The sequence below is a fragment of the Manduca sexta genome, chromosome 11 (assembly GCF_014839805.1).
Source record: "Manduca sexta isolate Smith_Timp_Sample1 chromosome 11, JHU_Msex_v1.0, whole genome shotgun sequence".
NCBI classification, from domain to species: Eukaryota; Metazoa; Arthropoda; class Insecta; order Lepidoptera; family Sphingidae; genus Manduca; species Manduca sexta.
This window is the reverse complement of record NC_051125.1, coordinates 7,807,991-7,821,045: the sequence shown is the minus strand read 5'-3', so window position 1 is coordinate 7,821,045 and position 13,055 is coordinate 7,807,991.

The following is a 13,055-nucleotide window of genomic DNA, read 5'->3' as shown; positions in this document are numbered from 1 at the left end:
TAATGTTTCCGGCGAAGTATTAAAGAACTTTGTTACATACAAGACTTAACCGGTATTGTGTGAAAGATTTTAAAGTAAAGGTAAAATATTGCGAAACTGTGGAACTAAATAGTGAACTATAAAACATTTGACTCAGGTGTAAAATTGACCGTTTCTTTCACAGGTTAAAAATTACCAACTATCAATATATTATTAGCTGGTGCCTGCGGCTGCGCCCGCATGAAAAAGAAATTCCGGAATAAATAAGTATTTATCCCGGAAAGGAAAGTTCCTGGGATAAAAAGTAGTCTATCATAGTCAGGAGGATTGTGACTTCCTATTTGTTAAAGAATTCTTAAAATCGGTTTAGTAGTTCCAGATGTTAGCGCGTTCAAACAAACTCTTCAGCTTTTTAATATCAGTATAGATTATTTTTTTACTTTTAGTTTTAAATTAATTGTGTTAGTCATAAAATAGAGGAATAAGAAAACCAAAATAGGATAGATCGAAATATCTTCCACAAAAAAATCACATCAAAAGAGACGTGTGTTTCATTCTTCGAAAAGTTTCTTTTTTTATCAATGATACAAAATAGTAAATTAATAAAAATTAATAAAATCGAAAGATAAATAAATGGGAAACTATGAATTAATGTCTTTTCTAACAATCGAAATTTTATTGAAATAAAAACTATTTAACGGATTTTATCGCAGTTTTTTATATTATTATTTTCTCCCGACGTTTCAAAGACTTTGCAGCCTTCATGGTCAAGCTGTCCTTCTGCGTAGATCGGACCGTCAACAGCTAAAATTTTAAAAAGTTGTATATTTGAAAAATGTAGGTAGATATTGTAACTTTGACTTTACGGATGAACAACACCTCAGTCCCCCCCGTGACCATGAAGGCTGCAAAGTTTTCGAAACGTCGGAAGAAAATAATAATATAATAAACCACGATAAAATGCGTTAAATAGTTTTTTTTTTTTATTATTTCAATGACTAACATTCGCGTAAACATAAGAAATCATTAATCGAAATTTTAATTATTTTTTTCCAATATACGTAGATAATTAACATAGGTCCTTGTAATAGTGAGCCAGCGAATTACGACATACCTACGAGAGATTTAGGATCTCCCAAGACACTATCAAATTTCACCAGACATGACACAAAATTACGACTTTGAACTCTGAATATTTCATTTTCTTACAATTACTATGAAACTGACAGTTGCTTGAACTAACGTGCTATATCTATTTGCGCTAAAAACCTTTATGATTATATTTGTCACTAATATCCTTTTTTTATACGACACGGCAAAATGAACCTACTGTGCATAATGATAAGTGGAGTGGAGTCCAATAGAATGTCAACTAACGAGAGATGATTACCCCTCGACAATCGACATAATTGTGCCGGCTTGTTGCAGCCGAATATACACAGACTGACCCCGGAGCACGATACACTTATGTGGGCCAATATGGCGGGTTTTAACACCTTGTGTACCATGGTCACTATAAGACCGGAAATAATATATATCCAAACACCAGCGAACCTACCTAAAATAAAACATGTAATTTACTTTTGTTATAATTCATTTACTTCACAAATACATTTACAAAGTTTCATCGCGTCTAAGTACAATAGATTATGATCTTTCAAACTTCCATTTTGCGACGTCGACTCAACTTTTGGCGAAAATGCAAAGTTCCATTGAAAATTTGTACGTTGCAAGTTCTTGTTTACACATTTAAAATAACTAATTGGTCCAAGTTTGTTTCTAAAATTACAATTATGGCTATTATAACGTATAATTCTATTCTTTCGCTAAATGAGCCTTTAGAAGATATAATTTAATGTGTCCAATAACTTCTTGCCCTCGAAAAGAAGGAATTTGGACTTTTGAATAATAATTTTAAATTTTTTAAAGGATTTTTGGCTGTATTCCTTTATAAATTAATGAAAAAAATTACACATAAAATACATACCAAGTGTTTCTTATCCATAACATAAATACATGTCCACGCATTTCAATATAAGAACATACAATTTTAAGTTGTAACTCAAAGCCCTTAAAATACTTTTTTCACTAACGCAACTCGTAATTATTGTGAATGTGTTTGGAATATCAGTTGGCGTAATTGATGACAAACATCAGCACATCTGATGAAACCACGAATTCACTCACGCAAATTGTTAATGATTCCGATGATGAATCATTTCCATTATTTTAAAGTGAACGTTTTCGAAAACTGTCTATGAATTAAACAACATAAAATAAATTTTAAGAGTAGAGTGAACAGGTTTCTTTTGGATGGGCGTGTACCACTTTCGTTTTCATCTACACTTTCCATCAGGTGAGATGGAAGACAAACGCCTATTCCATTGCAACTATATAAAAAAAATATGTATATAAACATAATACCTAAATGGGGAATCATTAATTCTTTGTCAAATTATACTCTAGGCTTTGTTAAACTAACTGATACTAACTAGTATGTTTAATTCTAATATGTGGACTAGTTATGGAAATTAATCTATATATATAAAAATGAATCCGTATTTCCTTTGGTCACGCCATCACGCGTCAACGGCTGCACCGATTTCAATATATTTTGTTTGTGTTTGTTATTGTCAGGAGAAGGTTCTTACGAAAGAAAAAATTCAAAAAATTGCGCGGAAAATTAAAAAATTGAAGAAAACTTAACGACAATATTAAATTTACATAACTGTCAGTGGTTTGAAATAATTGTCAGCGATCGACAGAATGCGCGCGTGCATACTAACGTCTGTCGGGTCAGCTAGTTACACATCAAAAATATAAAATCAAATATTCTTAATTGTCTTGATAGTAACAGCAAATTTTGTATCCGAATTTAATGATGTTGTTATACTTTCATAATACATATTATTACAACCGCATCAATTTTATCTTTTTCTTAATCACTTTTTTATAGTTATGGAACAAATGTTTAATAAACATCAAAATAATAAATTCATTTTCTATCTTAATGTAAACGAAAACACAAAATTATAAAATGTCCCCATCACCACACTCGACACTCAAACAAAGTGACACATAAATGATTTGGCTTTGTTAATACAACCAGCTTGCCTGACACCAATCCCCTACGGGGATCCAATCCCGAGAAAATCATATTAACGAAACACATTATGTGTTTCCTGATATGGGATTCGGGCCCTTAAAGTCATGACTTTAGCCTATGATCTGTAGATCATATTATGTACCACTAAACCAAAACGCGAATGAAATGACACTTAAATTTCTATCCCAATGATAATGTGTGTTAAAGTATTAAGCTTTGAGCTTTATAATAATATTAATTGTAGTACATTGGTCTTTCGTTAACTGTAATTGATTTGAATAGATACATGTCGGAGGGGGCCGAATTACGTATCAAGTAGCGGAACACATTTTGTTCGCACACACAAAATGTGATATTGTTAAAAATTATGCGAAAATATACTCAATTATTTTATCTTTTTACTGTTTATGGGCTATCATGTCGCTCACCATCAGGAGAACGGCAAGCTCGTGTCGCCATTCAAAGCAATAAGAAAAACATTTGACAAGAAAAATTATTTGAGTAACATTTATAATACGTTAAGCTCTAGACTAAAATATTGCTACTCATTGTGCCTAACACACTCGACCTTTTACACCGGGAAAGACTTTTCACCAGCTCCATCTGCCAGAAAATTCTAATGCCAAAAACTGTGAGAATATGCGCTGAAAATACTGCCAATAAGGTTAGAGTTCCAAACCGGGAATCCGAGCAGTACAGCACTATTACCGAAATTGGAAATTCGACTATACCCCACGGCAAGTTTTAACAAGGCCCCAACGACGAGTTCAACTTGTATTCCGGTAATAACTACCCGAGACATTGAATATTAAAGGCACGCCGACATCTGTCGAAACAAGTCACTTGCTGAGTTTGTATTTATTATTCAATACGCGGAAGAACGAACACAACTATAATATTTTAAGTGAAAATACATTAATAAATTTACTTCCCATATGTCGATAGCTTGAAAAGCACTTAAATTTTACTTTTGAATACTGTTTTTTTTATTTTCGAGCTGAATTACTATATTCTAAACTACCCCTCGACTTCTTTATAATACAAAAGAGAAAAATATAACGGAAGCAAAAGAAATGGCGGAGTTACAGTCATTAGCCCGCCATGATTCTTCAACTTCCAATTAATACTGCGAAGTGGCAATTATTATCCTTAACTCAGTTACCGGGGCACCGTAATTAACGACTTATCGCATTTCAATAACTATTTATTTTATTTGTTTTGTAAATTTTAAAATAAATATGAAATGGAACTTGTACTGACAACGTTGTTAATTCAGTTCATAAACTTCCTTTTTTATTTTAAAATGTATATAATATGTTTTTTTATTTATTGTATGTATGTTTTATTGCTCTCTATGAAATCTATCGTATATAACATGACAACGAATAAGAGAATATACAAAATTCAAACTTCAAATTTTTTTTTTATACATTCTGAAATCAGGTATGCAGAGGTGCAACCAGGGCACCCACTTTTCGCCAGGTGTGTTCCGTCCCAGAATGTGATAGGGGGCGAACCTATCGCCATATCGGGCACAAATTCCAGACTCCGGGCTGATACTGAGCAGAAAAACCCAAATATCACTTTGCCCGACCCGGGATTCGAACCCAGGACCTCAGAGCGCTGCCGAACCGCGCATGCAGTACAACTAAGCCACCGAGGCAGTCTGAAATCTACCATTCTAATATATTGTTGGTTCTTTCAAAATTATATTTTACTTGTGTTTTATCGAATCGCTTCCAATCTGTAACTTTTTTGAGCGCAAAAAATTAAAGCTATTTTCTTTTTTTTTTCTAAATGCACGGTAAAGTGAACCAACTACATCTGATGGTAATTGGAGTGCGGTCTAATAGAATGTAGAATGACAAAATATGATGATTACCTGTCGGTACAATTATGCCGGCCTGTTGTAACCGGATATACACAGGCTGATCCCGAAACGCGACATAATAATAATAATAATAAGAGCTAAGAACCTCAGCTCCAGGGTGGAAGTGCTCAATCTGCGTAATAGCGAGGAAACCCGCTCCGGGACGCGACAGCGACCCGCGATGGTGAAATCGGTGCACACCTCTCGACACCCTTAAGCCACCCACACCGGTGTTGCGTCCTTGGCTTACGCCACTTATGGGATGCCCATCTAGTGGGGGGCGAGTCACCGTCTGCCTTGAATACATAAGATTGAGACATTTTACTTGGCAGGCGTCCCGTTGTCTCAATCAATAGCCCAGCAACCAGTCCAGCTAGCTCCCATCCATAGACCCGGTATAATTCCTATCTTTTCTGCAATAGTCCCTGCACCTTGCAAGCGCTGTCTTTGGCTGTATTTCCTCCATAAGTACAGACAGAGAGAGTACTCGCAAGGTGTATAAACCTAACTAGAGTAATGTATCTTAAAGGGGCCTCTACATGTTGGATCCATGTCCCCACGCAAGCCTTCCAAAAGGACCGGCCTTTATGCCGTGATTTCCCGCAGGAAAGATACAACATAATAATAATAATATCAGCCCTGTGTTCCATACTTGCCCACTGCTGAGCACGGGCCTCCTCTAACTACTGAGAGGGATTAGGCCTTAGTCCACACCGCTGGCCTAGTGCGTGTTGGTAGACTTCACACACCTTCGAAATTCCTATAGAGAACTTCTCAGATGTGCAGGTTTCCTCATGATGTTTTTCCTTCACCGTTAAAGCGAACGATAAATTCACAAAGAATACACACATGTTTTTTTTTTTTTTAGAAAAGTCAGGGGTGTGTGCCCTTGGGATTTGAACCTGCGGACATTCGTCCCGGCAGTCCGTTCCACACCCAACTAGGCTGTCGCCGCTTAACGCGACATACTGGACCACTATTGCCGGTTTTAACACCTTGTGTACGGTGATCGCTATCCGGGCGGATATAAAACATACCCTACCACCAGCAATTCTATTTATTACATATTGAAAATACAGGATATATGTATAACATTAGTCTTCAAAGAGGATATAACTATAAGTTATGTATTAACACGGAGTGTGTCAGTCTAGATAGATCGATTATCGACTAAAGTTAGCAAGGAGCCGTTGGATGCACGCGGTGCCGACCGCTACTTATTGGAACTTCAGAGTGGCACATACGCACACACACTTTACTCAAGTTTAATCGAGTAACATACTAACCTACTTTAAAATTATTTTTAGCGAAAATATTTTTGTCCACGTTACTTTTATAGATAAATTGGTAGTACTCGTTATTAAGAATTAAAAAAATGATACAAATCGATGACCATTCGTTTTTGCGCGCGTATTACCCTAGATATCATAATTTGTTTCAAACTATAATTACTGAGAAATATCTTATATTTGACATTAACTGTTTATTTCAACACATAAAAAAGTTAGTTAAGTTTATTACAATAGTTTAGTTACAAATAAATTCTTACCTCAAATAAATTACATACCCTTACATAGTTACTCCATGCGAATATAATATTTAAAAGAAATGATCTTTCAATACAGCAGAGTCATTACCTGCCTATCACATTTGCCCTCGACGTCCCGAATTATTTAGAAATAATGACTTGCGAATTTGAACAAAAGGTTTCTTGGGTCATTATTCATTTTGCTTCGTGTAACTTGTATCTGCATGACCGGAAAAAGGTCGACAAATAAGCGGATTCGATATTTTTAAGACATTTTTGCATGGCTCAGAGATGTTGTGATTTGATTTGTACATAGAAAATATTGTATCAGAGTTTCATGTTCTCTATTGTTGTATTAATCTGTTGATATTGAAAACAAGTGTCATCCAATCTTTAAAACTAAAGTGAAGTAACTAAGAACGTTAAGAAAACGTTACACGCAATCGAATTCTTTAATTGGTTTTCATAGTTACCATTATGAATTCAAAGGTTTTAGAATTTCCTTGGTCCATTTTAAAGTCCATTTAAAAATAAAATAAATGAGGTTGATACTTCAGTATCTCTAGAGAAAGTAAATCATTAAAATCCACTTACCTATTTCAAGCCGTAATTAGTGAATCCAACAAATAGTAATCCGAAGAAGAAATCTGAATATCTGTTCATAACGATGTTTGCAATTAGTATCCCGGAAGGAAATAAAAGCGGCCGATCTATGCCAGCGACATAATCGAATTACTCAGCGTGCTTCGATATTCTGAAATCATTTGAAACTCGCTACGTAGGCCATATTTGTCGTCATCAACGAGAGGAATAAAAAAGTAAAGTTCAGATTTCAAACAATAGAATGACACTATGTTTAGGATTTTATGCAATATCAAGGATTCTAACTCTACACTACAATTTTCGGACTTAAATTAATATGAAAATATTTGAAGATCAAACATTAATAGTTTATGTCCTAAAATGTAAGCGAGACCACTCATTTTACGGATCATCACACCTTGGACAACTAACAAAATGAGGCTATTTAATAACAAATACCATAATAATTTACGGCAATAGACCCTTCAAACAATATGCTTAGGCTTCAGCTATCAAAATAACAATCTTAAAATCAAATCACAAGGACTAGTAGCGTCCTTAACGACATCTCATCTTATAATTCAGAGAACTTAATATAACAGATTTTAAATTGCTTTTCAGATTCCATAAAATATGCAATGTATTTAATATGCGATCAAAACTATTTAAATTGAATATCTAAGGGTCGTAAAACAAGAAGTTTTTATTGAAAAAAGCTGAATAATAATATTTCCAGAAAATTTACGAGTTAAGATCCACAAGAGAGGTACCTTAAAGATTGTTCAACCGATTGATGTATAATTCTTCTCTTCTTGTGCTTTTTATGCTGGTATTTTATGCGGACAGGGCGCAATTATTACTTATTAGATTATCTACCTAACTAACTGTCAAATAAAAGGTATTTTCGAAGACCAACCTAGAATACATTTAATTTGACAATATAATTTTAAAAGACCAAAAACGCTAGCTAAACCTTGTATATAATTCTAATATAAAAACAGTAATGATTATGAATATTATTTGATATTTCCTCTGATAGGCAACACGATAGCGTCGACTAGTTGACCATTGATTAAATTAACTTAATTGCATTGTTTCAAAATTAAATTGATTCCGGAGTAACATAACACATAATTAGGCTTTGATCTGATTCATCTTGTTATTGACCCAACATTTGTGATGCAGTGTTTACATTTATCTACCTTTCAAATTATAGAATTTACTTTCAAAGAAGCGGCGGTAGCCTAGTTGGTTGTGGAACAAACTGCCGAGACGAATGTCCGCAGGTTCAAATCCCAAGGGCACATACGTCTGACGTTTCTAAAAAATTATGTGTGTATTCTTTGTGAATTATCGCTTGCTTAAACGATGCAGGAAATCATCGTGAGGAAACCTGCATACCTGAGAAATTCTCTATAGGAATTTTCGAGGGTGTGTGAAGTCTATCAATCCGCACTGGGCCAGCGTGGTGGACTAAGGCCTAATCCATCTCAGTAGTAAAGAAAGACCAGTGCCCAACAGTGGGACAGTATTATAATACAGGTCTAATTTTATATACTTTTAAATTGGAGTATGCATTTTTATCCTAAATGTGGGCTTTCTAGAGTTATGTAGCTCTAAGGATAATAGGAACCCTGGAATTCGGTCTTCTGTCAAGACGATTTTGTATGATAAAAGCTATATCACTTATAAGCAGTGTTGCTAACTTAGTGGATTTACCTCTAAAACTGGTGGATTCGACCGCCCTTTTAGAACATAAATATTGATATAAGTGGCTAGTGGATTTGGAGAGTAACTTGGAAAAAAAAATGCACTAAAATATTTTATTTCTTTCGTCGCATAATGCAGCAAACATAGTACTAAGTGACTGAACGTAACTAGAAGAATACTGCTGGAACCTAAATAATATATAAATAATTATATTTCTGCACCCAAAAAAAGTCACCAGAAAATCAGATTGAGTGGATTTTTTATGGAATGACGGTAGATACTTTTAATACATTCTTAAAATTTGCACTAGTTATGTTTGCGGGTTTGCCAAAAACGAATTGACCACTCTGCTTACAGATTTCATCAAATAAAATTATAAAAAATACTATTTACAATACACCTTTTACAAATCTTGCTTGCAATTTGTCCTTTTCAGTCAATGTCAATATAGACTAGACCAGAGCTAGGTTCAAACCAAACCACTTCAGCATAATGAAGTTTATGTAGCGAAGACAACTTTATGTTAACTGACGCTCTATTGTAGCAATGAGGATAACTTTTAGAAATAGTCCTTATCGTCGTGGGAACGACATTCTTTTCAATATTGTAAAAAGCAACCCAAGTTCATGATTACTATATGTATTTCTATTTGAAAAATCGTTTCTATTTGAGATGTACATAATTGGAGCTCATATTTAATACTATATCCGTCTGTGAGTGAGTTTGTGAGTGAGTGTGTGTGTAGTCCGTATCACGATAAATTAATTAGATTAGCAATTTAGTTGAAGCAACTGTCACCAAATCAATTATTGATTTTTCAAGTAATCAGTTTCATTAACTGTTTATTGTAATTTTTATGTAACTGAAACTCTAATAGCAGTTTGTCGCCATTTTTGTATAATGTGTCTCATGTAACAGTTAAAATAAAAATACGATGTTATACAGACAAAGAAAGTTCACATCAGCATTATAAAAACTACATAATATAAAAACAGACCATTCTGAAAACTGCACAATTTACCACACCTCCATAACTTGTCTGCCAAAACTGTTACAAAAATAATGCTTACAAAATTGCATTACTTACCACAAAGTCCAAAAACAATAATCCAACTCTTACACCAAAATATATACATATTTTGAAGCGTACCTTAATGGAGCGGGCAGCGAGAACTCTCGCCCACCGGCAACGCGACTCACGCACAGAAATTCATTTAAAACTTCACCCGCTGCCATCAATCAAAAACCAATCTAAATTGGACAACATTCGCGTTTGCTTAGCGGATATTTTGTGCAAAAATATAAAGGATTTATCTGTTACCGTTTTGCGTTTACAAATATTGTTGCCCATAATTAGATTGATATTGTGTTTGAGTTCGGCTTGTTGTCACATTGTGGGGTTGTGAACAGCGTATGAGCTGTGAATTAAGGGGTTTTGGGCTAGTTTGGTAGGCTGAGTACACTTAGACTTTTCTATACTTTGCTTGGTACTAGATGCTCCTCAAGGACTTAACATCAAGCAAGATGTTGATCGTAAATAATATGTCAAACTGTATCTGTAACACTTACTTGAAATATCTACGCTGGCTTCACATTAAAGTAGGATAATATAAATCAGTTTTGATTATTCTAGAATATTATGTAAAAATACGTTATTAGTAAAAAAATAGATTTTCACATAGCATAAGATCTAATGTGATTACACATTGTCACCCTTTAATGAATCATTCGACATTTTACACAAAAATATTTATAAGAATTTCAATCAAATTTGCAGAACACTTCGTCTATTAAAATATGATATACTACTGCACAATACCAAAATATTTATTTACAAAGTCAAACAAAACAAAATAAGCATACTCCAAACAATCCGTGGAATTCAGTATCGTTAAGATGTTAAAATATCAGACAATAAAGCATGCGCAGTATAATTGCTCCATTTCCACTGCATAATATTCGAAATACAAACATTCATTATGCTCTTTGACGGCGCAGTACATTCAAATACGTACGAAGAATGAAGATTTCAAGAGAAATGTGCATCCAATTACAAATCTTCTTGCGTTTCTGAACATGCAGGTATTTAGTCAATTATTTTCGTATAATCGGGCTCTTCGCTCCGTGTTCATTTTCCTTGAAATATTTGCAAGTATTTTCATATAATTTCACTACAATTTTGCTTTGTTAGTTCGTTATACTGTGTGGGAATGTTTGGCATTGATACACTTGTTTATACAATATTTCTAACTCTTATAAGTAAATTGGTGTGATTACATTCCAGAAGGAAAAGTTATACTAACAAGAAGATACAATGCCCAAGTATATAGAACAAACATGATAAAAACACTTGTTATTAGAACATTCCAACATGCAAGCTAGGCCCAAACACCTTTCAGGGACTCAAGATCTAACCCCTATAACTAAGCTACAAATCATTTGAAACATCATTTATTTTGTCCTACATTTTAATCCAGGTAAAAGCCGAGGGAGATCCAACCAACTTAGACTATAAATCATTGTCTTATAAATTAGAGGATTTTGGAATTTGTAAATAACAAATAATTTGTTAAAATCTCTAAAAGATTGTCTGACAAAAAATTACCATATCTATGGAAGTGAAAAAAAATATTAAAAGAATACCTTCGCGAATGTTCAAATTCATTCAAAGAAATCTTTCGATCAGGTCTGTCAAACACATACAATACAATAAGGATAATTGAGTAGTGGTTAGGAAGTTTACATAAAATTTTCCTTCTCTGACATTTTCACAGGATTCAACAAAAAAATAAATAAAATATAAAATATTAAACCAGGAAACTCTATTATATACATTTTTGTGTAACCTAAGATAATAATTGTAGGCAATTTGGTACTCAAGAGCGACAGATTGCGGCGGGCAGTCCACGAAATGATGTTAATGGAAATGAAGTCAGCGATAAAAGATAAAAACTTTTCGAATAAAATAGAAAAAGGGTCTTTTTACGACCGAATAAAGTGTTTATTTGACATCAAGATTTTGTACTGAGCACCGGTTCAATTAGAGTTTTTGTTGTAAAACTTATTTAATAAACTGAAGTATCAGAAGGGGAATAAGGTTTTTTTGTAAAATATAATTTTTGTACTAATACATGTTAGAATATTTTTGCGAAGTCAATTAAAGATACAAGATTATTTTATTTCACTAATACATAAAATCTACGTAACATGGATATGTTATAGGATTCGATAAATTGCTGAAATTAAAAGCGCACGGTCAAGAAAACCAAAATTTCAGAAAGTCAACTGTAAATATTTTTTAAAAAAAAATTATCCCGTTCTCTAGTTATTATTAAAAAAATGCTTTGGTGGACACCAAAATATCTACTAAGTCATTTTTAAAATTCGCAACCCAAGGAATAGAAATTCTATGTAACTATATGGATTATATCCTTACACAGTACATAGCAATCAAAGAAAATAAATAATTATATTTATTAATTATAAAAAAAATATTATTATTATTATTGGTATTTAATAACAACACAACGGTCGAATGTGAAGAATAATATTTAATTTCATATTTCCTTCGAATCATTTTAGATATTCAATTAAATCTTTAAATAAAAGAAAGAAAAAATATTTATGCACTAACATAAGGCCTTATTTTAAACCAGCGCCATCTACATATTGTATTTGAAACAACTTTGTAAACGAACTGAACTGTGCGCGGCTACCACGGTGAAGTGCTGCCATCTACATTCAGCTGCAAAAACTTGCTGAAACTTTGAGCAGCTTTCTTTTCATAGAGCTTTTCATAAAACCGACACTCTGTGTCGCTTTTATAAAATAAAACACACAACGACAAAACATGCAAAACAAAAAACAACAATATTAGTAACAGTCAGTTACTTCTTTAACTGTAAAAGTAAAAGCCACAACTAAAGTAAAATCCATAAGAGTTGCTACAAAACCAATAATGTAATTTACACAAAAGTGGCTGACTATTACAATCAATGAAGAAACTGACCGTGAACCACTTACTTTTGTTAATCTTTATTTCGCAACCATATTTCAGTTTCGACCCCGTTATTTACTAATATAACCTTTGTTTCAGATGCACAAAGTGTTTGATGTGTTGTGTGTGGACCTTAACCTCAGTTAGCGCTGTGCCCCCATGCCCCGGCTTCCGACATGCCTCAGTCCCCCTCACCAAGACTGCGTCATTACAGGTCCCCTGGAAGCACCATTGCCTCTACCATCCGCTATCCAGCATTGCATGATGCTATTAGATGCTTCAT